Genomic DNA, 23,525 nt, shown 5'->3' with positions numbered 1-23,525 from the left:
ATATAGAGATACAGGCTTTCCTCTTATTACTGCCACAGAATTAGTGTGACTTTTTCTGTGTGGCATAATCATACGTATGCAATTAGCACATATGTTTTCCAAGCTCCATAATTTTTCCTAAGGTGGTTTTAGGCATCACTTCACCACCAGCACCCCCTGCGTGTGTGTGTGTGTGTGTGTGTGTGTGTGTGTGTGTGTGTGTGTTTGTGTTTAAAATTTTCACTCGTTCTCATACTGCTGACTGAGAATACCAGGTTCTAGTCTCATAAGTCAACAGTGACAGGTAAAGATAGATGTAAATTCCAGAAAGACTCATAAAAATGGCCATATTAAAGAAAAGTAATGACCAGCAAGCTGTATGATGGCAGTCATAAACAGAAGGGGCTCTTTTCTTCAGAAGCAATCATTCTAGTTTTACATCACTACCTGGTCACAGACAATCATTCTCAAAAGTAATAATGCATCTTTTGGGCCACAGAAAGTGACAGACAAATGGAGCATCAGAAGCAGACGTGATTTTCGTCAATTGATATTAAAATGTTTATCAGTCTGTTTTGCTCTATGTTGATCTTCAAGTGGCAAGAATGTATCGTTGAAGGCTTTTGGCAATTCTAGAAACCTGAGCCATGAAATCAAACATTTCTATGTCATCCACACAGACAGACATCACCCACATGTAAAAATAGCTATGTGCCAGGGCACACAGTAATATTGCGCGATGAAAAGATGTACTCTCTGTCTGCCTGTGCCCACGCACACATGTGCTGATGAACACATTCTGTCCAGGTGGAGCCCTCCCCCACTTCTGGCCAAGATCCTCATTTGAGAAGTGATTCCAGATGCTTTCAGGTGCTGACATCTGTCAGGGGAGGAGTGCTTCCTGGGCCGCACCGAGACTGGCATTGAATGTCATGTGAGTGTGTAAACATGCCCTTGCTGCTTTGCACGGCCTTGCACAAGTGTCTTATCATTTCTTCAGTGGGGGAGACTGGAATGCCACCTTGGAAGCTGTTTGGGCATTTATTAACCAAGGGAATTTGGCAGCAAAGATCAATGCTGTTTACCTGTGAGGCTGTAGGTTCTTTCTTGATACAAACAAATGCTACCAGTTCCTGACAGATGAGTGGGCTCCCCTAGGGAAAATGTGGGGTGGTAGTGGGTTCTTAAGTTCTTAACTCTTTCAAGGTCTAGGTCCAAAGTAGCAGGCCCGGTTCTGAAGTGGAAGAGGGTGGACAGAGGGAAGTAGGGCTCAGCACTCCCAAGAGCAATGGCTGAAAGTGAAGATCACAGGCCTCCACCTGCCTCCGACTCACTGGACCTTCACAGAATTTAGGGCCTGGCTTGGCTGATTCTAAACTTCTCAACAGACCTCTAAGTTCAGGGGTGTGTGTGTGTGTGTGTGTGTGTGTGTGTGTGTGTGTGTGTTGTATTGTGTTATCCTGGTTTTTCAAAGTTGCAGACTGGTAGAACTTCCGGGAACACAAGATGAGCCAAACACAGCATAGCTGTTGTTAAGCAGAAGGGTCCTGTGAGCTGAGAGCAGTCCATTCCAAATGTTCCCTAAGCAGCAGCCTCAGTATCATTTGGGATCTAGGTGGGAATTCAGACTCCCAGGCCCCACCCCATCTTTGCTCAAACATTTTAACAAGATTTGAATAATCACTTTCCATGCAAAAAACATTTGAATCATTGCTAGGATTATTATTTTTTTTTTTTGCATTTTTGTTGTCGTTGTTTGATACAGAGGTTTGCTATGTAGCCCAGGCTGGCCTTCAACCTCATGATCCTCCTAGCTTGCCTCCTCCCTAAGTCTTGTAATTACAGGTGTGCATCACACCCAGTTCATTGTTGGAAAAGAAAACTATCTTTGGAAAGCCTCCTTTCTTAAGACACTCTTCTACCATATTATCACTCCTGCGTGCCTCTTGGTTGGTGAGCTCATGGGGAAAGAGGTGTATCCTGTCAGACATACAGTCCCTCTTGACTTCTAACACTGTGACAGTCCCTGCTACACAGGAGCATCTAAGGAAGGAGCGTATGCAGTGAAGTCTCATCACACAGGATCTAATCAGACTTGACAGCGGAGGAGACCTCAGCAACTGCAATGTGTTTTAGCTTGTCTATTCTCTTGGCTTTATCATCTACTCTGCTGTACCTTTCATTCACTTTGTGTCCCCAGGACCTGTCTCTTGACCTGTTACACAGTAGGCATGCGTTAACTGAGTAACTAGAAAAATCAAAAGGCCTGTGCTGCCTCCTGCATCAGTGGTTCTTTTGCCATCGTCCTTAGTTATTCAAATAAGAGACCGCGGCCTGTGACTTTAAGAAAGCTCATAATGTATGTCTGACAGATATGTAGGACAATCATATATGTATAAATGTACATGTGTGTATGTTTACATATAGCTCACCAGCAATACCATGTGTTGTGATAGGGCTTTAGTGGCCTTTCAGAAGTATAGAGTATTATCTATAAGGGTCGGCGAGGATTGCCTGCCCTTCCAGTGTTGACATGTACATCAATCACATTCCTTAACCAGACTGTCTCTAGAATAGCATATAGATAAGAATGAGGAAAAGGAGACAGCAGATGGGAGAGAGATGTTTCCTTTACTGGTGTTTACCTTTCTTATAGTTTATGTACAAATTTTAAGTGTAGGAGACAAAATCTTTTGATTCTAGTAAGAATACTTGAAGTAAAAATAAAAAATGGTGACTGGACATCTTTGCTTTTTTGTGAGACATGTGGTGTTTCGCTACGATCCGGCCCTTCAAATGGAAGTTGGCGTTCCGTGATCTTTATGTCATACATGTGTTAGCACCCACGCCTCCTAGGAGAGCCTGTCCCCCGCAGCTGCATTAGCTGGCGTCTCACCTTTGTGCAAGCACTGGGCTTTCTGCTCTTGTTGTTCTGTTTGCTTGTGGTTTACAGCTAGCACGGCCATTCTGAGCATTTGGGTTCAGTTTTGAAAAAAACCACAGTAGAATTTTACTATAGATAAGAATTAGATAAATAAGGATAATTAGAATTCTATTTTAGGCCCTAAAGAGTTATAAAACTGGCTTCCGTAATGCGCTGCATAACCTACCGCTTTTGTTCATTGTGAACAACTGAAGGAATAATTGTCACTTCTGAGAATTATAATTAGTATAGGTATTTGATTATAATGAGCATAAAGGCTTTTATATCTTTTTTTATAATAAGGATGTTGGACTATGCTGTTAAGTTTAGTCAACTGATGTCTTTCTGACATTCAATTTTCAAGCAGGATATTTGAGTAGACCTTTAATAATGTCTGCATAATTAAAGGGCAATCATAAAAAGATGCACTTTAGACTGTTAATAGTTTGTTACATTGATAAACTAAAGATGATGGTTAGAAGGAGAGAGTGACTTTTACTTTATGTATATTATACTTGGAAATTTAAAAGCTTGTATTGCTTTTGTGATTTAATTGAAATGAAATATACAATAAACAGAGGAATTTCATAACCCCTTTTTTAATTTAATAAAATGCATTTGAAGATTATTTTTCATCTTACATTTTCAAAGTTCATTCTAAAAGTGATATGTGATAGAATTTTTACATGGAACTTGGTATAGGAATGGTTGGGAATATTTTTATTTGCTTTTGGGGTGGTATTTTTATAAGATTTCTCTTGGAAAAAAAATTTTTGTGGTCTTGGTAATTGAAATAGCTGTTCATATTATATAAGGTTTTTATAACTTCATGGAAAATGAGTGTGTGTGTGTGTGTGTGTGTGTGTGTGTGTGTGTGTGTTTGCACACGTGTCATAGTGCACATGTGGAGGTAACAGGGCAAGCTCGGGTACCAGTTCTTTGAGGCAAAATCTCCTTGTTCTCCACCGTGTAGGCTAGCTGGCCCGTGAGTTTCCAGGGATTCTCTGGTGCCACCTCCCATCTGGCCCTCAGAGCACCGGACTTAGCCACACGCACTCCTCTGCCCTGCTTTACATACATATGTCCCGGGATCCAACCTAGAGTCCTCACACCTGCCTGGCAAGCACTTGACCCACAGAGCAGTCTCCTCACTCCTCAAAATAAATGTTCTCTGTTTTAAGACAACTGTAAATGCAGCTGAGAGTCAGGGTTGTCGAGCTTAAAATCAGAACTCTAGAACTCAGTCTGTTACATTGTAGCCATGCGGCATTGGGCAAAATTACCAGATCTCTGTGTATTTACATCCCCCCATTTATGTGCTAAGTAACAGCATTCTCCCCAAAGAACTGCTGTACAAGAATAAATAGGTTAACTTACGGAAAATTCTTTGAAGGCTATCTGACACAACGTAAATACTGGATCAGTTAGCTGGTGCTGCATAACAAAACACCCTGCAATTTGATTTGATTTTGATTGTCTGAACAGCTCTGGGCTGCTTTTTCTAGAGATGGGTAGGGTGGCTTTGCTTATTTGTGTTATGTGATGACAGGTCAAATGTGGTTGTAGTCACAACATTAGCCTCAGCACCAAGACAGCAAAGCTCAAATGCAGAATGTCCTCTCAAGCCTTCATTGCTGACACGTTTGCAAACACCCCATTGGTCAGAGCAAGTCATATAGTCAAATTCAGTCACCGTGAGAGGGAGCCACTGAGGAACTTAGGTGCAAAAAGGGGACCTGTGCAAGGTGTTCTGCAGACCTTTTCCTTCAAACACTATGAAAGCATTAGCCACTATTGTTATTGTCATTATTATTGTTATCATCTCTCTAAACATAAAGCCACTGAAATTAACTGCTCTTGAGTATGCCTTTGGTTAGTCATTAGCGTTGCTGTTTCCAAATATTGTGGGAGCCTCAAAAATTAATACTTGCAACAAGAGAGTTTTTAAGAGGAGCTTATTCTGCAGTGTTGAAATTATTATTTTTGTTACAAACTGTAGCTGTCCCTGTTGGTCTCCCTGGGAGCATTTTGCAGGCTATAAAATACAGCGATTACTATGGTAATCATATTGCAAGTATAAAATGGCTTTGACCTACTTGTTAAAATGCAGTGTGTATTAAAATAAAGACTGTGATCTTAAAGCTAAATGAGCTCAGAATAAAACCGGAATGGCAAGTCCACAGTGCTGGGAGATCTGCACCGGAAAGGAAGGTGTTGGATCTAGAGGTGCACATAGCTTTAGCTTGCCCTTTTTCTCCCTGAAGTATGCCCCCTGGGGAATGACACCCAGTCTCAGCATTCCCCACCCTAACTTGCAGAGTCACCACTGGCAGGGACACTTTACCCATAACGCGATGTTTGCTCTTCCAATCCACTCTTGGTTCCTTATCATAACAACACCATGAAGCAGAACTCATCATTTTCCTTTTATCAGCCAGGAAACTGAGGCTCAGAGAGAATAAATGGTCTGCCCCAGGCACGAGAAGTTCTCCCTTCAAAGCCTTAGCTCAGTGAAGTCACAGGACCAGGATTTTAAGACTTCAAAGATGAAATTGACCACAGTTTCGTAAATTGATTAGGATCCATAGATTCCATTCATTAGAAATTTTCGTTGCCTTTGTAAATGTGACGCTCTTTATGCAAAAGATACTTATTGGATACTTCCTGTGTGCCAGGCAACATGCTGGCAATTGTGCTAGTTCATAGACAGGGCTCAATGGGTGTTTGAGAGTGAAGGAAGACTCCCTAGATGGCCCAGATAAGGGTGGAGGGGAAGTGGGCATTACTTAGGGGACTGTTGTGTTTCAGGTAGCTGTAGGAAGAAGGGAAATAACCCAGAAGACCTGCACAAAGGCAGCTTAGCACAGATGTGGAGATGGGGAACTGGGGACATTGGGAACCAGAAAAGGTTTTGAGTAGATAGTGATATGTATTCTCATGGGCCTCTTTCATGCAATCACCACAGCCACAGTGTACATGATCGGACAGGGATTGGTTCCAGGGGGAAGAGACAAGACTTTCTATGGGAATTCTGTTAGACTGGCTGGTACCAAAGTCCAGAAAAGAGGTGGGTGTGCTTGGAACAGGGCACAGCAGCAGGGACCGAGGGCATTGTGAAGCTATTCAGCTGTGGAGGGGAGTAACAGGAGTTGAAAATGGTGTCTGATGTCTGTCTGCCTCGGGAGTCGAGGTAAATGGCTCCACTGAGGAAGGAAACATGGACCAGCGTTGAGTGGGAAGATTAAACTTGGGTCTGTACCATTTAAGGGTGGGCATACCCAGCAGGTCATTTGGTCACATGATAATGAAATTCAGGGCAACTTTGTGGGCTGGAACCAATCTCTGAGGTCAGCCATGTCCTCTCCATTCTTCCCCCTCCTCGTCCACTCCATTTTTCTTTCTGCCCTTCTGTACTGCTGTAGAAACGAACGGCAGTATAGAGAAAGAATCTGTATGTTTAATTTACAGAAAGGACCTACATCTCGAACAGTGCCTGGCAGAGAGTAAAAGATGCCTTGGAGCGAGTGTGGTGGCGCAGGCCTTTAACCCCAACACTCAAAGGCAGAGGTAGGCAGGTCTCTGAGTTTGAGGCCAGTCTGATCCACAGAGTGAGCTCCAGAGCAGCCAGGGCTACACAGAGAAACCCTGTCTTGAAAACATGAGGGACACAGAGTGGAGGGAGAATGCAGTTGACCTTGCAAAGTAGAGGAGCAGAGGCCCCCAAGAGACTTGAGAGAGAACAGACCTGGGGGTCTGCCCGCGAGAAACCTGAACTGGCGCCTCTCCTGACTGCTCTGGGGCATCTTCAAAGGGAGCCTCCATGTTCACAAATGGCAGAGCATTGAAATTTCCAAAACTGCAGGCAGAGCAGGCCAGAAAACTGATGATCTCTGACAATGACGGCAAATAGACTTGAGTCAGCATTTCCTTTTCTCCCCTCCCCCTTCTCTTCCTCCCTGCTTCCTCCTCCTCTTCTTTTCTCCCTTCTTTGTCCTTTTACCTTTTCTGCATTTCAACACAATATTATTCCAAAGGCAAGCTGGCTGGAAGCATAGGTGAAGAAAGATGACTCAGTCTTTTGAGCTGAACTGGAAACAAGGATTTTCTTTTCAGGCCCTTGGGTTGGTCAGGGCTTCCTTCCAGAGAAGGGTGTATTGGGAACTATTCAGGGGCTTGTTCCAGGACCTGCTGGTGAGTGCTGTGATCATTAGTGTCCTCTGCTGTGGACCTGGACATGGATCCTATCACACTGATAGGTAGTCAGCACTTTATTCAAGAGAATCAATTACCCTGAGACATCATTATTCAGAACCCACCTCCTGACACACACGTGGAATATAGTCTCTAAGTGTGAATTCTGCTGCCCAAGTCTCTGGCCTTCTGCTTGGCAGCTTGTGGCCCTGCTGTTGGTCTCACTGCCATAATTTGCTAGGGAGTTAAATCATGCCAGGGTGGAGGCAGTCTTTTTTTGCAGCCTGATAATTTTCATGCTGCCTAAGAAAGTTGACCCTCCACAGCTTATAAGTTCAGGCTATCAGTGTTGCCCTCGATCATTTTTTCTTTTGATATAAATAATTTTGAGACATAACTCTCAACATTATAATTACCCAAGTCATATTAATTGACACATGATAATTACAGGAATGAAAGGAAACTGCTCAGGGACTGGCTAGTAAATTCAAGAGCATTAATTCTAGACTCAGTCCTAGAAAGAACCCTAAAGGCAAAAGCTTCATACTAGAAATAGTGGTCCTTTCTAATGTGTTCTGTTATCAATAGTTTTCAGTTCCATGGTACAGAATCATCAGAATGCTGCTCTGTTTACTTCATCTCTGACCCTTGTTCTGTTGTATAGCCCTGTTCTCTCTCCTCCCCCTTCCTCCCCCTTCCCCCTTCCTAAGAATGCCAAAGCGAGTCTCAGGTGTCATGCTGCTTTAGCCGTTCGTGTCTCTGTATGTTTCTTTGAAAAGTTTGGATGCTTTCTAATAGAACTACATCTCACCTTGCAACAACTGGGTTGGCCAGAGATCTGAACCCATGTCCCATACGCAGTAGTTAATAGACCTAAACTGATAGAAGACAAAGCTCGAGTCGTGAACAGTGCTGAAGAGAGAAAGGAAGAACTTGCACACCAGGCTCCATAACCAGGAGAGTGATGGCTGCCAGTTCTCGGCATGGAAGAGCTAAATGAAGGACCCAGCTGTCCTGGGATAAACGGAGCACCTCGGGAACTTTTGGCCTAGAGGATGATGTGAGTGCACTATAGGGAGCTTCCGTTCATTTTATGGGTGCTGTTATGAAGTGCCTGCTGCGTTAAGTACTAGAAATGCAGTGAGTGCCATCTCTTCCCCTCAAGAGTTGCCATTGTGTAGTACAATTTCCCACAGTGTGAGGTGGTAAAGGTAGGTGGTCCAGTACCAAGCCATCCCTTAACTGACATTGGTATACATTGCTCAAGGACTTCTGAATCTTGTAATTATCTCAAAGATATATTTCACTGGAGACTAGGATTCCAAAACTTCATCTCCCTTTGAATTCGGAAGGAGCAACTTCACAGCCTTTGTCAATCTGTGGTTCCTAATTAACTATTTGGTTTTTTTTTTAAACATTTGCTTACAGCTTTGTCATTTTTTTAAAATGATCTTGGTAAAAAATGAATGAAATAACAGAAAAATATTCAATACAAGAAAAATGACAGTCCAAGTGATAACTGGAAATGGTTGTGTGTTTGGGTTTTTTTAAGTTTTTGTTTGTATTTCACACAGCAAAATTCACTCACAGATTTACAATTTCATTAGCTTTAACAAATGTAACTATCTCCGCAATCAACATATAAATCAGTTCCATCTCCCTGTGCACCGCCCGCGACCCCCCTCCGCCCCCAGATTTTCATGTTACTTGCCTCTCATGCTCAGCTCTTGGAAACTACTGATCTGCTTTCTAAAATTCTGCCTTTTCTGGGATATCATATAATAGAACCATCTAGAATGTAGCTTCCTGGAGTCTGTCTGCTTTAGCTTTGCATGATGTATTTGAAATTTGCTTTTTGGTTGCATCTGAATTTCTGGGCAGTAATTAATGGTAGTAAGATAATACCTATATTATCACAATTTATTATGAATAATTTAAAGTAAACATAGCATGTATGAACATGGTACTTAGTAAAATCATATTTTGTAGAAATTTTTAGAGTATTATGCAAATGGCTTAGGGGTTGGTCTAGTCTTAAGCAATGTATGGATTGCAGAGTTGTTTACTATAAGCCATTAAAAAATTATTGTGTGTGTGTGTGTGTGTGTGTGTGTGTGTGTGTGTGTGTGTGGCATGCATAGCACAGGTGTGTGTTGAAGTCAGAAGACAACACACGGGAGACTCTGGGGATCAAACTCAGGTTGTCAGGCAAGTGCCTTTACCTACTGGGCCATCTCACTGGCTTGCACAGGCCGTCTATTAATTTATCGATGTCACCGACAGTAGATCCTATCAAAATATAAATATGTTCCACTCATGTCACCTTAAACCAGAACACAGCTTCTGAAGTGTCAAGTTGAACTCCAGAGTTTCCGAAGGCATCCTTTTCACACTCCCTTATTCCTTCCTTTGAATCCACTTCCTCTTTGCCCCCCTTCACCCTTACCTTCCTCTGTATACTCTTTTGCTCTCTGGCTCTCTCTACTCCCCCACCCCGTATTCCATTGGCGTTTATGTAACTGAATTAATTAGACCTGTTTCTCAAGGAGCTAGTTTTCCATAAAGTTCCTTTTGCAGTCGACATGACAGAAGAGCTGGCATATTAATCAAATGCTACAATTTGTTCTTTGTATCTGAATCAGTCTGGGGTCGGGCTCACTGCTTATCTGTTGTCATTTGTACCACTCTGTCCCTCACAGCAGTGGACCTGGCTTCTTTGTGGTTGGGTGGGTGGTAGTTGTGAGTGTTGATTGAGAGTGGATTGGCTTAACGGGGACAGGTCCTATCTCTATAGATAGTGTTACAGAGGCCTGAGGATATAAAGTGTCTGTATGAAAATAAATAATAGCTTTTCTTTTCCTTGTTTGGCTGATACCATCTATAGTGTTTAATGGAATAACGTGATGAAAACCTTTGTCCTCTCTTAAATACCATGCTATTTGCTGTTTTGTGTATTCAGTTTGTTTCTGAAATATATTCACTCAATAGGCATTCCTTCTCCCTGATGAATTTTAAATTCTCAAACATTCTCAGATTATATGTACTTAATATAGTGTGTGTGTGTGTGTGTGTGTAGGAGATGTTAATATGTAGCTCTCAGAGGGATCAGAATTGGTAGTTTTACCTTTAGTAATTTTGTCACAGAATATAAAGTTGGGTGAAGGTTTTGAGTTCATATCTTAAAAGTTCATCAGAAAAGTCCAAGCTGTATATTTCTCTCTGCCTCTCTGCCTCTCTGCCTCTCTGCCTCTCTGCCTCTCTGCTCTCTGCCTCCTGCCTCCTCTCCTCTCTCTCTCTCTCTCTCTCTCTCTCTCTCTCCTCTCTCTCTCCCCCTCTCTCCTCTCTCCCTCTCCCTCTCTGCCTCTCTGTCTCTCTGTCTCTCTCTCTCTCTCTCTCTCTCCCTCCTCTCTCTCTCTCTCTCCTCTCTCTCTCTCCTCTCTCTCTCTCTCTCTCACACACACACACACACACACACACACACACATTTTAGATATGGAAATTCTTGGTTGCCTCTGCTAGTGTTGAATTGAAAATGCTATGGGAAGAAAGATCAGTTCTGTTTTATCATCTGAGGGTGAGATGATTGGACTATCTGAGAGTTCTTAGAGGGGCTGTGTGACTCCTTATCCAGTAACATGACAGACATCACTAATCAATCATAGCATACATACTCGTCGGCCAGAGTGTACCCTCCAACTTCTTGTTAAGTCAGCATTCTAGGAAGCCACTATAATCAATCAGCATTGTTCCCTAAGAGATGAAATCTGATTGCCAAGTATTGTTTCAATCCTAAAAATAGCTGGGATGGTTTACAAAAGTTGGAGAGCCATTGGGTAGTACGGAAAGAATGTAGGAGGGTGTGGGTAACTTAAAGATCTTGGATTTTAGCATGTTATGCTCTCTGAAGGCAGGCACGTGTTTATTCATGTTTCCCTTTTTACCCATCCTTTCGGGCAAATCCTTTGGCAATAGACATTGCCACATTGTCTGTATATCCATTGAACGCTGCCTGAAAGAATGGCTGGAGAACGTGTCTTTGCCAGTCTTTTTTCTCTCTGTAAGCCTTCGGAGCGTCTTCTGAAGACCAGACATGAACTTCCTGCTTTAAATGTCATCAACACCAATTGAATGCATCCCTCCAGACTGACTTTGTGTTCTTACCCGACAAGCCACATGGCACTGGTGGCTGCACTTGAGAGTTTCCTTTCTGCCCTTCGTCATTCCAGAACTTCCAGGGCCAGTCCTGTGGAGGATGCACTGACTCTTTCCCTGGCTTGATTCTGAACAATGCCACTTTGATTGGTCGTTGGCAACTAAAAGATATAATGACCTGGAGAATTATCTTATGCATTCAGCTTCGGACAAAGCAGAAAATCACTTTCTTCAAATCACACACATGCAGGCCTTGCTACCCATTTTGAGGGGTAGTTTATAGTTCTTTTATGTGTTGATCCATGATAACCTTGCTTCTGGAAGATTGCTATTCCGTAAGCATTTTCCACTTCTTCACATAGTTTTGTGAAAATAAGCTGAAGTTGCTTTCCTCTCTAGCTATTAGAAAAAAAAAACCAAAAACCTTTGCCAACAGAAAACATTTTCTTTTCTACCTAGGCTTTGTGGTTTATGTAATAATAATATTAAGTGTCCATTTAATAAAAGCAAGTTGTACAGGCCAGGTACTCTGCTCAGTGCTTTATATATAGTCTCCTAAATTTCAAAACAACCTTGAGAAAAGTGCTACAACTTTCATTTTAACCATAAGTGGAGCTTAGAGAACTTACATGACTCAGCAAAACTCAGACAATAGTAAATGGTGATATTGAGGTCCCAAGCCAGGCATAACAATGAAGCGTTCCCCACCCAAAGATACCCGCTTGGCATTTCCTTTAAGAGGCCTCCACAGAGCTGCCTTTTCTTGCGAGGCTTGCAGAGATGATCTTTCTATGCAAAGTTTCCCTTATGACATGACGTGCTCTGTTCTCTTAATGGACCTCTGGTGAGTGTAACTTTCAGTGGCAGGGAGTTCTGGTTTCATGGTTCTTCGATTTCTTTCTGTGTCCTTCCACTGTTTTTCTTTAGTGGCTGAATATATTCATTTTTCCTAGGGTATCTCTGCCCTTTTGCCCTGATACCTGGATACCATATATGAAGCGCAGGTACAAGCATCTGTTGTCATTTGGTATTCATTATATTTGCAGATGAAAAAGCGGAGAAATGCCTTCCAGCTCTGTGTGTGTGTGTGTGTGTGTGTGTAAGTGTGTGTAACATGGCTCCTGACTGCTGAGTCCCCTCACCCACCTCTGACACTGCCTTATAAAACAGTTTCATTTTTCCCTACTTCAGTTTTTTAAATTTACTGTAGCTATATGAATAATTAATATATATGAATGTTTTATATGTTTATTTATCTTATTTGAGATACATCCTGATGCTTGAATGTGATGATTTGTGCATTTTCTAAATGCCTGAAAAGTCTTAGCCGTTATGTCCTTAGTTCTCACTTTTCCTTAGTTTCTGATATTCTATTTATCAGTCTGTGAACTGACATGTGGCTTTGTTAGGTCCTTGGATGTTGTAGAGTTTTCCAGTAGGAACTAATGCTTTCCTTATCTGCAAATAGCCTGGACTTGAGAATTAGATCTCTAAGGGCATTTTTAAAATTTTCTTGTCTGGAACTTTCTTGGCATTTTTTCAACAAAACTAGATTTGATATTTGTTTTCCTTCAGAAATCCCTGATTCAGCCTTTCATTTTTCACACTCCAAATGCCCGAATGCCACAGGCCCCAGGCTCCTAGTTCTGGGGTAAATTTTCACTTTTTACCAAGAACCCATATGGAGACATGGATTTCACTAGCCTAGTTAATAGTCTCCTCATGTCTACATTCGTTGTAGGTGAAGCCCTTAGTGAGTCTTCCTGGAAGGGCCTTGGTGATTTCTTGCATGCATTAAAATCCAGGCCTGTCTTAGTTGCTTTTTCTGTTTCTGAGATAAGGTGCCCTGGGGGATGGGGGAGGAAGCAACTTCAGGGGATAGGGTTTGTTTTGGTTTAGAGTGTGAGGATCCAGTCCATGATGATGAGGAGGTGGGGGGTCCTGGTGCCAGGAGCTGGTCACATTGTTTCTGCAGTCAGAAAGCAGACACTGATGGATATTGGTGCTCAGCTAGCTTTCTCCTCTTTACGAATTCCAGGACCTACACCCAGGGATAGACCCACCCTATTGAAGACTGGTCTTCTTACCTCAGTTAACCTAATCAAATACTCCCTCACAGACAAGGACAAAATCTAATAGTCTAGTTACTTCTTTACAGATATGCGCAGAAGCTGATCTCCCAGTCTCCTAGTCTGTTCTAGATACTGTAAAGTGGATGGCATTGATCATCACAGCCTGCAAAGATGCAAGACAAACCTTGTCCCAGCAGACAGTTACCCCTCCATCGACCTTATAGCTGCAGGTTGAGTTACCGTGTTTCTCACGTACATCTTTATGGTTGTTTTATCACATGGATGCTTCCCTGGCCTTATTATAAGTTAGCTAAGAATTGAAGAGAATTTTTGTTATCTAGTTGGCAGGGGTGTCTAACCCATGGCCCAGGGCCTGCACGCACCCCAGGAAAGCTATGATTGGACCCTACCCCAAAGTCATAAACATACCAAAGAGATGAAAATTTCAGGGGGGGGGGTTCTTTGTAATTTGATTGCAAGGTTCTTGAGCATGACTCTTGAAAGTGACAATGTTGTATCACAGTGTCAAAAGGCTGGGCACACCTGTAAGGTGTCTAGATATTTGAAAAGCTGGATTTTTCCAGCTGTCCTCCTTGTCATTCCATACAAGAATATGTCCTAAAATATTCATCTTCTTTCCATCTGGATCCGTTCAGCCTCTGAACCACTTAGTGAGAAATACTCATTTTTGTCATTTTCTTAGGCATATTTCTAGAGTCATTTTGTGCATATATAATATGCATCTACATTCGTGAAATTTGAAGATTTGTTTATGCCAACAAGCATACCTGTCACTCTCTGAACGATACCCCTAACAGTTCATTTGAAGTTCATGTCACATTGATGCTCTTAGCTCAGCTTCTTTCTTTTCTCATAGCTATCTAGTATCCCGATATAGGGATGTGCTATGATTCATGGACCAAATTCCCCATTAGGGAGTCGTTTTTCAGTTACTTTCATAGTATAGCAAATTCACCCATCCCTCTGCCTTGCCTTGTCAACATTTCATGTAATCCTCTTTATTTATCTGTCTGTTTTTCATTCCTCCCACGCTCCATCATTCTACTCCTCTGTGAGTTCCTTTAGGTCAAGGAGTCCATCTTTCATTGGTCATCCCGAGATGGCATGGGTGGCCTGCCAGCCACTGATCTTATGTCCTTTCTATCTTATGACTCACCATTTTCTAGGAAGTAAAACCAACACTCAGACCTGGACTCCTCCCCAGGAATGCTATTTAAGCCTCGTCACAAGGGCAGCCCTGGCCACTTGAGTCATGTCTGTGCATCTGCTGGTCTCCTCTGTAGCTGTGCTGTGAACTACTTCACACTCCCTGAAGAACCGAAAGTGGACCCCAGTTAACTGTGAGAGATTGGGGGGGGGGTGTCAGATGTGAGCCCTGAAATAAACACCTGGTTTTGTGACTACTGCTTCTTAGTTAACAGTTGTATCAGCATGCCCACTACAGACATGCTTCACTCTTATTCCTTGAATAAGTCAATCCTGTTGATTATTCAGTCAGTCGACAAATATTGCCTGGGAGTTCACTCTGTTACAAGCAAGGACTGAGACATCTTGTTGATGGATGTAAAACTTTCACGCTGGCCCAACACAGTGAACAGGTTAAGAAAAAAAAAAAGTGAAAGTGCGTAGAGGGTCAGAAAGCAGACTGACCAGAGACTTGGGGAGCACACGGCTTCCCCAAAGGAAGGCCTTCAGCATGTGCAGTGTACCCCTGTGCCTGGAGGGACCTGCGTTCCTTGTGGAGTGAGGAACTTGGTCCACGGTGCCTGCCCATTTCCTTCCTTCCCGCTTGCTCTGTCTGCTACCAACAGCTCCCATGCACGCTGGGCTCCTGTTGCCCGTGTCCTGCTTCAATGAGGTGTTTGAGTGCTCATCCGCCCTTTCTAATTTTAAAGCCATAGCTCCCTAGATTTAAATCTCAATTTGGGAACAGACCTACGATTGGCCCGCGCCTGGGAAGTTTCACCAATGAGCATCTGTAGGAGGTGGGGCAGTGTCCCTTTAAGCAGCCCACAAGCAGTCTGGAGAGCTTGGAGCTGCTCTCCCAGGCGCTGAAATTTTCCAGGACCCAGGGCTGCTCCAGGAGCAGCTCCTGCCCCGGGAATGTCCCTACTTTCGCCAGCAATTCCTGCAGGGCCCTCTCAGGCTCTGCACCCTTGGCGGCCAACATCCCGCGGGGACCCTTAGCCACTGCTCCTGTCGCTGGTCCCCAGCGGTTCTCCTGCCTCTCTGCACTTTCCCAGGGGCGGAGTCGTAGTGGTGACCCGGCAAGCGGAGCAAACGGAGACTGAGCCTGGTAAGTGGACCCCACCTAGCATAGGGGAGTAGGGACAGGATGCATGGACCGAGGCTCCAGACCCAGGGCCCTCCCCTGGACAGAAAGGCGTCTGGCAAAGCGAACGTGACACGGGGATGTGGTGGGGGGAAGAGGAGAGGTGCCCTGCCGTCCAGAAGCTAAGTGGTATGCTCTGCCCAGGGGACTCTGGGGCCCATTGTGCTTCCACTAGCTTTCTTATAGCCACTTTGTTATCCAACATTGGGATTCATTAGATCCCCAGAAAGGGTTAACATTACGGCATTTAGGACTTAGTGGTGATGGTGGCAGTGGCAGGGTTAATCTTCTCAAAATTTTGTTTTTTAAATAGTATTTTATCTTCTCATATTTTCTTTCTTTTAAATACTTAAAATGTATATACTGCTAATGACTTGCTACTGGTTCCGTGAAGCTGGCAGAAGTACTCTTAGGTTGCCTTTACAGTATTTTTTATGCCTTTCCACATACCTTTTACCTTGAGCGCAGAGTTCCTAAAAGTGGAAGTGTTGCTGGGACTTCAGAATTTCTTTTCTTGGCTCCTTGGTGTGCTGTATAGCATTAATCACCTCTGAATTTGTACATGCGTTCTCTCTGAATCTAGGTAGAAGGAGTCCCTTCTCCTCCTGCCCTCCTCCCCAGCTGTCTGCAAGAGGAGATGGGGGGAGGGAGAGAGAGAGAGAGAGAGAGAGAGAGAGAGAGAGAGAGAGAGAGAGAGAGAGAGAGAGAAGAGACTCTGTGTGTGTGTGTGTGTGTGTGTGTGTGTGTGTGTGTGTGCGCGCGCGTGCGCGCGCTGTTTTGGAGACAGCTGGCAGGAATGTGGAGCCCAGTCCTGTTTGCCCAGAGCACCTCAGACACCCTGTTCGCTGATTCAGAGTCAGGGAATAGCAAAGCTTGCATTCTGCCAGCCTAGAGGGCTTGGGCAACTGCTCCCTGGAAAATGTAAAGCCAAATTAATAGAGAGAGATGGTGGTTCTCTGGGTGGGTTAGACTTAAAAGATGCATTCAGGCAGCTCCTCAACCTGGATCTATTCACTTGTTTGTACCTAAGCAATATGGTTGAAGGTAATGCAAAGGGTCAGAGTTTATTTATGTATTTTTATTTTTAAAGAGGAAGCAGCTGGAAGACATGCTTTCCAAAATTGGAGTAACGTCTGATGCATGGATTGCCAAACTCCATTTCCTCCTGTATTAAATTATTTTGGCTTCAGCAGTCTTCTTTTGCTGGACTGGCTTGTGTTTGCAATTGTTTAGGTGGTGTGAATCATTTGTATACTTTGGGTTCGCTGCCTTTTGCACACAGATGCTTTTATCTGGGCAGCTAGTTGAGTAATTAGACAGACATGGCCCAGTCTCTACAGACAGGAAGGAAAAAGAACGCACTTGGGGAGGATTTGTGCCTTTCTTCTTTCAAATCAATTGCCAAATCATCTCAACCACTGAGCAATCCAGATAAAGGTGTCGAATGGCCTGAGTAGTGAAGAATTTATGTGTAGCTAATTCTGCTCATCCTACCATAAAACATCTTCCTATGGGGCCAAGAAGGAGATAGGGGATATAAAAACAAGCTTGCGCTCTTCCTCCGTGACTGCCCAGCTCTCAACGGTTTTCTGAGGACTTGCCAGGAGAAACAGTTAACTAGAGGAAAGTTTCAAGAAACGCAGAGCAGAAAGCAGGATGGCCTTCCTGAGTGACTTATTTCTGTTTGAAGGAAAGGAACACTTTGTTAGAATAACAAATCATGGCTGCTTTTCAAGAGGGAAAAAAAAAATCTTGTTCCTGAAGCAGATAGATTTTAAAGTGTGAATCATTTGGTGTAGGCTGTGTGTGTGTGTGTGTGTGTGTGTGTGTGTGTGTGTGTGTGTGAGAGAGAGAGAGAGAGAGAGAGAGAGAGAGAGAGAGAGAGAGAGAAGAGAGAGAGAGAGAGAGAGATTTGGAGATGATGATGAAAGTCCTGTCTGCAGGAAATTACCAGGAGAGTTGAGCATTTCCCTGAATCAGCCTCAGATGGTACGCAGCTTTGCATGTAATACAAGAAAGCTCTGTTACTAGGCAGTCTTTCTCTGTTGATCTCTTTAGCCTCACTAGATCTTTTCAGCTTCTCCATCAATAAGCCTTTCATTTTATTTATTGTTACTTTTTGGAGTTGTACTTCCATTTAAGAAACTGAAATACCTCTCACTCTGACGAGTCTCCCCCATCCCCACCCCCACTATTAGCTCAAGCTACACTTGAACTCATGATGCTCCTTCCTCCCTCCCTTAGTCTATAAAGGGATAGGATTCCTTGCCTTGCTGTCTTGGATGGCTCCTTCCTGAGCTTTATCAGATGGAATTTATTTCTGAGACCATTGTAGCTAGCCTGTTTCCCCACTAGCCTTCTCCCACCATCCTCAGCAGGAAGGACTCTTGGCTCCTTTTAACATTTCCTTTCTGCAGCGATTGTTATCCCCGGGGACACAGATGTCTTCAGGAATGAGAGCAATGCAATGGTTTGACCCAGTGTTCAGTGGCTTGGTGGTGGTGGTGTTTACGGTCTCTGTAGGACTATTTGCAAAGCAACAAAGTGGTTCTGTGTTGGGTTTACCCTGAAGAGCATCAACCATGAGAAGAACTGGCAATTAAAAGACTCACAGGGATACCTGAGAGGCACAACGCAAGGCTGTGTGGTTGTGTGTGCAGAGATCTGTGCTTTTTAATTTGGAAAAACAAATCTCAGAGTTTCTCTATTCCCCAAGATATCTTTCTTAATCATTCCTGAAAAATACCCAGGCACATTAAGCCCTTCCTAGCTCTGTTATAAAATAGGACAAGCTGGAGCTTATAAACACAGTGTGGTATTCGTATGTCAAAGCAGAGGGAACGGAGATTTTTGACACCAAATCACAGACTGGCAATCCTTGTTAAATATGATGATACTTTGTAGACGCTCATATTTCAATGTAATGTTCTAAAGATTTCTTTGATATATTTTCCTTTTTCAAAATGTAGCTGGAAAGAATTTTTTTTCTAAGATATTGAATATCTGGTTAGGATGCAGATCTTTTGAGTGGCTTTTGTGTTATTTTATATCCTGCTATGGGAAAGACAGGGTTTTTTTTTTTCTTTTAGAAGTATAATCTAGATGACTTCCATAGGAATGAAAGGTGTAGGGGAAGTAAAGGGGACAGACAGACACATCAGTGTTAGGCAAAAGTCACAGTGATTCTGGGAGTTTAGCCTTAAACTTGGAGAAGCACTTTCCGCTTGACCTTAAGCTGTAAGACCTGTGTGTGGAAATCAATGTGACTGTCACCAGCCTTTGCTGTTGACAGAACAGTTTCCCAGTCTGGATGCCAATCCATCCTGAGTGTTATATAGGACACTGCTCATTATAACTTGCTTTACTTTGGTGGTGGTGGGGGGGGGGTTCAAGACAGAGTTTCTCTGTGTAGCTTTGGAGCCTGTCCTGGGACTTCCTGTGTAGACCAGGCTTGCCTGGAACTCACAGAGACCCACCTGCCTCTGCCTCCCGAGTGCTGGGATTAAAGGCGTGCACCACCACCGCTGGCTTGCTTTACTTTTCTTAAAGACCACTTAAGTCTGTAGTGGTCTTGGAACAAGATTATTCTGCTTTCACCATTGTCCTAAGTCACTCAAAAAAATTTTTTTTTTATTTTATGTTTTGAAATGGGATGCTGCTCTGTACATCAGGGTAGTCTTGAATTCTTGTTCCTCCTATCTGCCATCCTAATTCTTTATTTATTAGCAACTGCAACATTTTCAAGCTTCCAGGAATGAGCAAATGTCTGTTGTGTTGGATTTCACATAAATCCTATGTTTGAACTCTAGGAAATCCAGCCTAGGAAAACAGACCTCCCCGTGGCCTGTTATAAATAATAATAGTAATGCACGGGATGATAGCTGTATATCTTATTGTGCTCCTTGACTCTCCTGTGTGTGAGAATGCCCTTTGATGTCTCTGCCTTCACGAGTCTCTAGTATGGCCTGGAAGTCTGCCTTTTAAGACACATCCTGGGTAGAGCCTTGGACTGTATCTTTACAAGCATGTTGTCCATTACTATTTTAAAACCATCACAAGAACAAGAATTCTAAGAGCTCCATGGTACTCATATCTCATTTGTCAGAGAGGCCCAGTCTCTTCTCTAGGTTTACCAGTCTACTAAATGGCCTTCCAGAGCACCTGGGCCTGGGACTCTCTATACTCACAAGTATAGCTTCAGGTCTTTCATTCTTAGAAGCTCTCTAAAGCCACCCCATTGCTGAAGGATCCTCTCTAAGATGCCCACCTTCTGTAGCCAGCTGTCCTTGGGGACCCCATGTCTGCAATGAGCTATGGAATTTAGGGAGACTAAACAGAGGTAAATTGCTAATGCTTATACACAGCTGCCTTGTCTTGGAGCCTTCAAGTGGTGCATGGAAATAGCTCAAGATAGGGTGGATGTGCATATTTTCAATTTTCCAACTTTAGGAATCTTCTTAGCATTCTCTTTCCCTCGACGGGCCTTTCCACAATTGCCACTTCCTCCTCTCCACCAATCCGGGACAACTCCTTGAAGGTTTCTCACCAAGCCAGCAGGGCAGAACCTCTCTCTCTGCCCATGACATGGTCCCAGTACAGCCCCTTTCTCCTCCTCTATCTGCATGCTCTTCCATTCTGGGGAGAATCCTGCAGTCATAGAGGCTTATTGCCAAAAAGACAGGCCCAGAGAGGTGAGGAGAAGCCTCACTCATTCAAGTCTGTTGGCTGATTTCTCTCTCAGCTTGCCCTCATTTCTCTTACTTTTAGCCTAGAGGACTGGTACTGGTTTTTGTTTTTGTTTGTTTTGTTTTTTTTTTCTTAACCACTGTTAAGATTTTGATACATGAAAACCTCTTCACCCCAAGAGCTTCGTTTTCACTGTCTGAGGAATAAAAGGCCCACATCACCCCTCTGTCCTGGGCGTTGAAGTGACAGAACCTCTGTGAAAGCACTTTGTTCCAACACAGTTTGAAGAGGCGCCCATGCTGCCTCCTGGCTGTGGTCTCCTTCCTGTGACCTAGAGGACGTCTGCTTGGTGAATGACTGCTTCTACAACAGAAAACAGAGAAGGGTTTATGGATTCTTGACACGTGTGGTCTTCCTTGCGTCTCTCATGAGGCCTCATTGTTTGTACCGACATCTGACACCTAAGAAGCCATAGAGGAGAGGAATGTCTTTAACCTTGGCATTGCTTGTTATAGGCTGGTATGGCCCTGGACCCCTTTTCAGTCTCCCCTTGGGACATGCTGCAGAGCACACCGAAGGGGAAGCTGCCAAGCTAAGTGACACTGTGAGTGGCCATGTTGTTGAACCTCAGTTTCCTCGTCTGTGATGGTGATATTTTCAGAGAGGGTGAAAGAGTTGAGGAATGTAGAAACAGGCCTCTGCCTGAGAGCAGTGCATGTGCAGATGCATCTGCCTCTCCTGCTTCTGTGATGTCCCTGCTCCCCACTTCTTTACCCTCCTTTAATCTGGGGTACCTTGCTGCTCTTGCCTCTCTTGAAGTTCTGCAGAAGTGGGACTGCCCTGTCTTTTTCCTTCTGAAAAGAGGTGACTCTTCTACTTTCAATGTCCCTTTGCTGCTGTCATTTCCTCTGTGTCTTCTTGTTGTCATATAGTAATGTCCAGGAGGTTCATATCTTCAGCCTGGACCTTGGTCCCCTGAGCTCCAAATGTGTGCCATTGTCCCTTAGTCTCAGCAAGGAACTGCCTCTAGTACTCCCGTGGATGCCAGAGGCAGAGAAGTCTCAGTCCCTTTAAACCAGGTGTTATGTTTGCATATAACCTGTATGAATCCTCCTAGATGCTTTGAACCATCTCTAGATGACCTAAAACTTCTAAAGCAGCGTAAATACTAAATAAATGGCCACGGTGCTGTCATATTTAGATAATAATGGAAATGGAGGGGGGGGGAATGTGTGCCTGTTTGGAATGACACATTGAAGAAAATCCTTTTAATCTGTTTTTGGTTGTTGTTGTTTTGAATTTGTAGATACGGAACTTAAGAATTCAGAGGGCTGACTATAAGCACACATCTATTTTATATGTTTTCCATGGAGTATTCAGTAGTGTAGATGTAACCAACCATCTTATTAAATAAGAAACACAGAACCAATGTAAAAAAGAAAGCTAAGAGGTCAGAGCTCAGAGCTAAATTCTCACCCTTCCTCCTGTGGTGGTCCTAGCTCTCCGAAAGAGAGCTACTTCCTGTGTGTATGTCTTTAATATAGTCTTTCTGTTCTGCCTTCTCATTGGTTGTAAACCCAAACACATGACTGCCTCGTCACTGTCTGTAAGTACAGCCCTCTAGGTCTTAAAGGCGTATGTCTCCAATGCTGGCTGTATCCCTGAACACACAGAAATCTATGGGATTAAAGGTGTGCGCCACCACCGCCACGCTCTGTCTATGGCTCTAATAGCTCTGACCCCCGGGCAACTTTATTTATTAACATACAATTAAAATCACATTTCAGTACAATTAGAATACCACCACACAGTAGGCTTCTCAAACTTAGTTTACTATAGCCCTTGATAGACTCCTGTCTCCAGGTCCTCATCATGTCAGCCTATGGCATCTCCAGCTGCCCGGGTACTCAGCTGAAAACTTCTTTTCCAAAAATCTATGTCAAACTGGGGCAGACTGGGTGAGAGGGATATAGGGTGAAAACTGAGTGAAAAGGAGTTTGAGGTACCTTTCTGGGGTGCTAAGACTATATTATGTCTTAATAAGATCTGAGTTACATGGATTTGGGCATTTGTCAATACTTATCAAACGCTACACATATGAGCTGCACATTTTGCTGTATGCAGAGCCCGTTGGAGTAGAAAGGATACTGGTCTCAATGGACACTGCTCACCACCTCCACACTTGATCATAGCCGCAAGGCCAGGAAGCGGTATTTATCTGTATGTCCAACCTTTGGCTGCTTCACCATCATATCTCACCCTGGTAACATGGTTACATTCCTTCACACTAGTGTCAAAGTGTGACTCAGACCTTAACACTCCCCCTGTTTTATACCTCCAGGCAGCTCCCCATTGCACTGACAAAATCCAAACTCTCTTCCATGATCTTACTCTTAGACTCCATCAAGATCAGGTCCTTGTCTACTAGAAGATCTGCCCCCGCCCCCCGGCCCAGCCACATGGGCTTGTGAGCACTCATTTCTTTCCCACAATGGGCATTCTGCCTTCTTGGAAAGATCGCTTGACTCACAGTTTATCACCTCTGAGGTCTTAAATTCCATTATGTCAGGAGAACCTCTTTCATGGTACTAGTTCATTTCCACCTCTTCCAGCTCACATGTTTCTTGTCTGCCTTCTCCAATTAACCTTTCTCCAAGGTACTCCTCAGGATCTGAAACATCTGCTTCTGAGATCACGACCCTCTGCCCATCCTTCCTGGTCCTTTACATCCAATGGCTATGTCCTGAGAGTCTCATCACTGTTGACAGTACTTGTCACTTACTAGTCGCTCCCTAAATTGATTTTGACTGTTCCCTTGCCTAGTGCCCGACAGAGCCAACTGTAAGAAAATTGTTGGCTAATTAAAAATTTTATTATTGACTCCCTTCTCTTTCTCGTGTCTTTTCTCCACTTGCTGGGATATGGAAAAATGAATGTGCTTCTTGACCCTGCTAAGTTTCTATACTTAACCTTGCTGAGCCTCAAAATTTTTTTAATTGCAAAATGAGGTCAGCGATCATCACCTTGAATGGACCCCTCAGAGGAAGGTGTCCTTGCAGGGGCTGTATATGTTTCATCACCTTTGAAAAAGTGCACTCTGGCTAATGGCTGTCTTTGAAGCCTTGGCTTTTGAGCCTTCTTGTCTAGGAAGTTTCATCAGATGCAGCTG

General features: G+C 43.6%; 1 protein-coding gene across 3 annotated transcripts in view; it reads left to right on the top strand.

Annotated features, from left to right (window-relative positions):
• The window catches only part of Prickle2 (prickle planar cell polarity protein 2), a 342,866-nt gene that overhangs the window by 159,794 nt on the left and 159,547 nt on the right, over positions 1–23,525 (top strand). Inside the window, exon 1 of one of the 3 annotated variants that reach the window (XM_028855089.2) lies at positions 13,197–15,634. The exons of the other annotated variants lie outside the window; for them this stretch is intronic. The gene's annotated coding sequence lies outside the window, so the exon portion shown is untranslated. Of the gene's footprint in view, positions 1–13,196; positions 15,635–23,525 lie in introns of those variants that run through there. 3 annotated transcript variants of the gene reach the window in all.

Source organism: Peromyscus leucopus, chromosome 3 (assembly GCF_004664715.2).
Source record: "Peromyscus leucopus breed LL Stock chromosome 3, UCI_PerLeu_2.1, whole genome shotgun sequence".
In the NCBI taxonomy this organism is placed as follows: domain Eukaryota; kingdom Metazoa; phylum Chordata; class Mammalia; order Rodentia; family Cricetidae; genus Peromyscus; species Peromyscus leucopus.
This window is presented reverse-complemented; position numbering and strand designations above follow the sequence as displayed.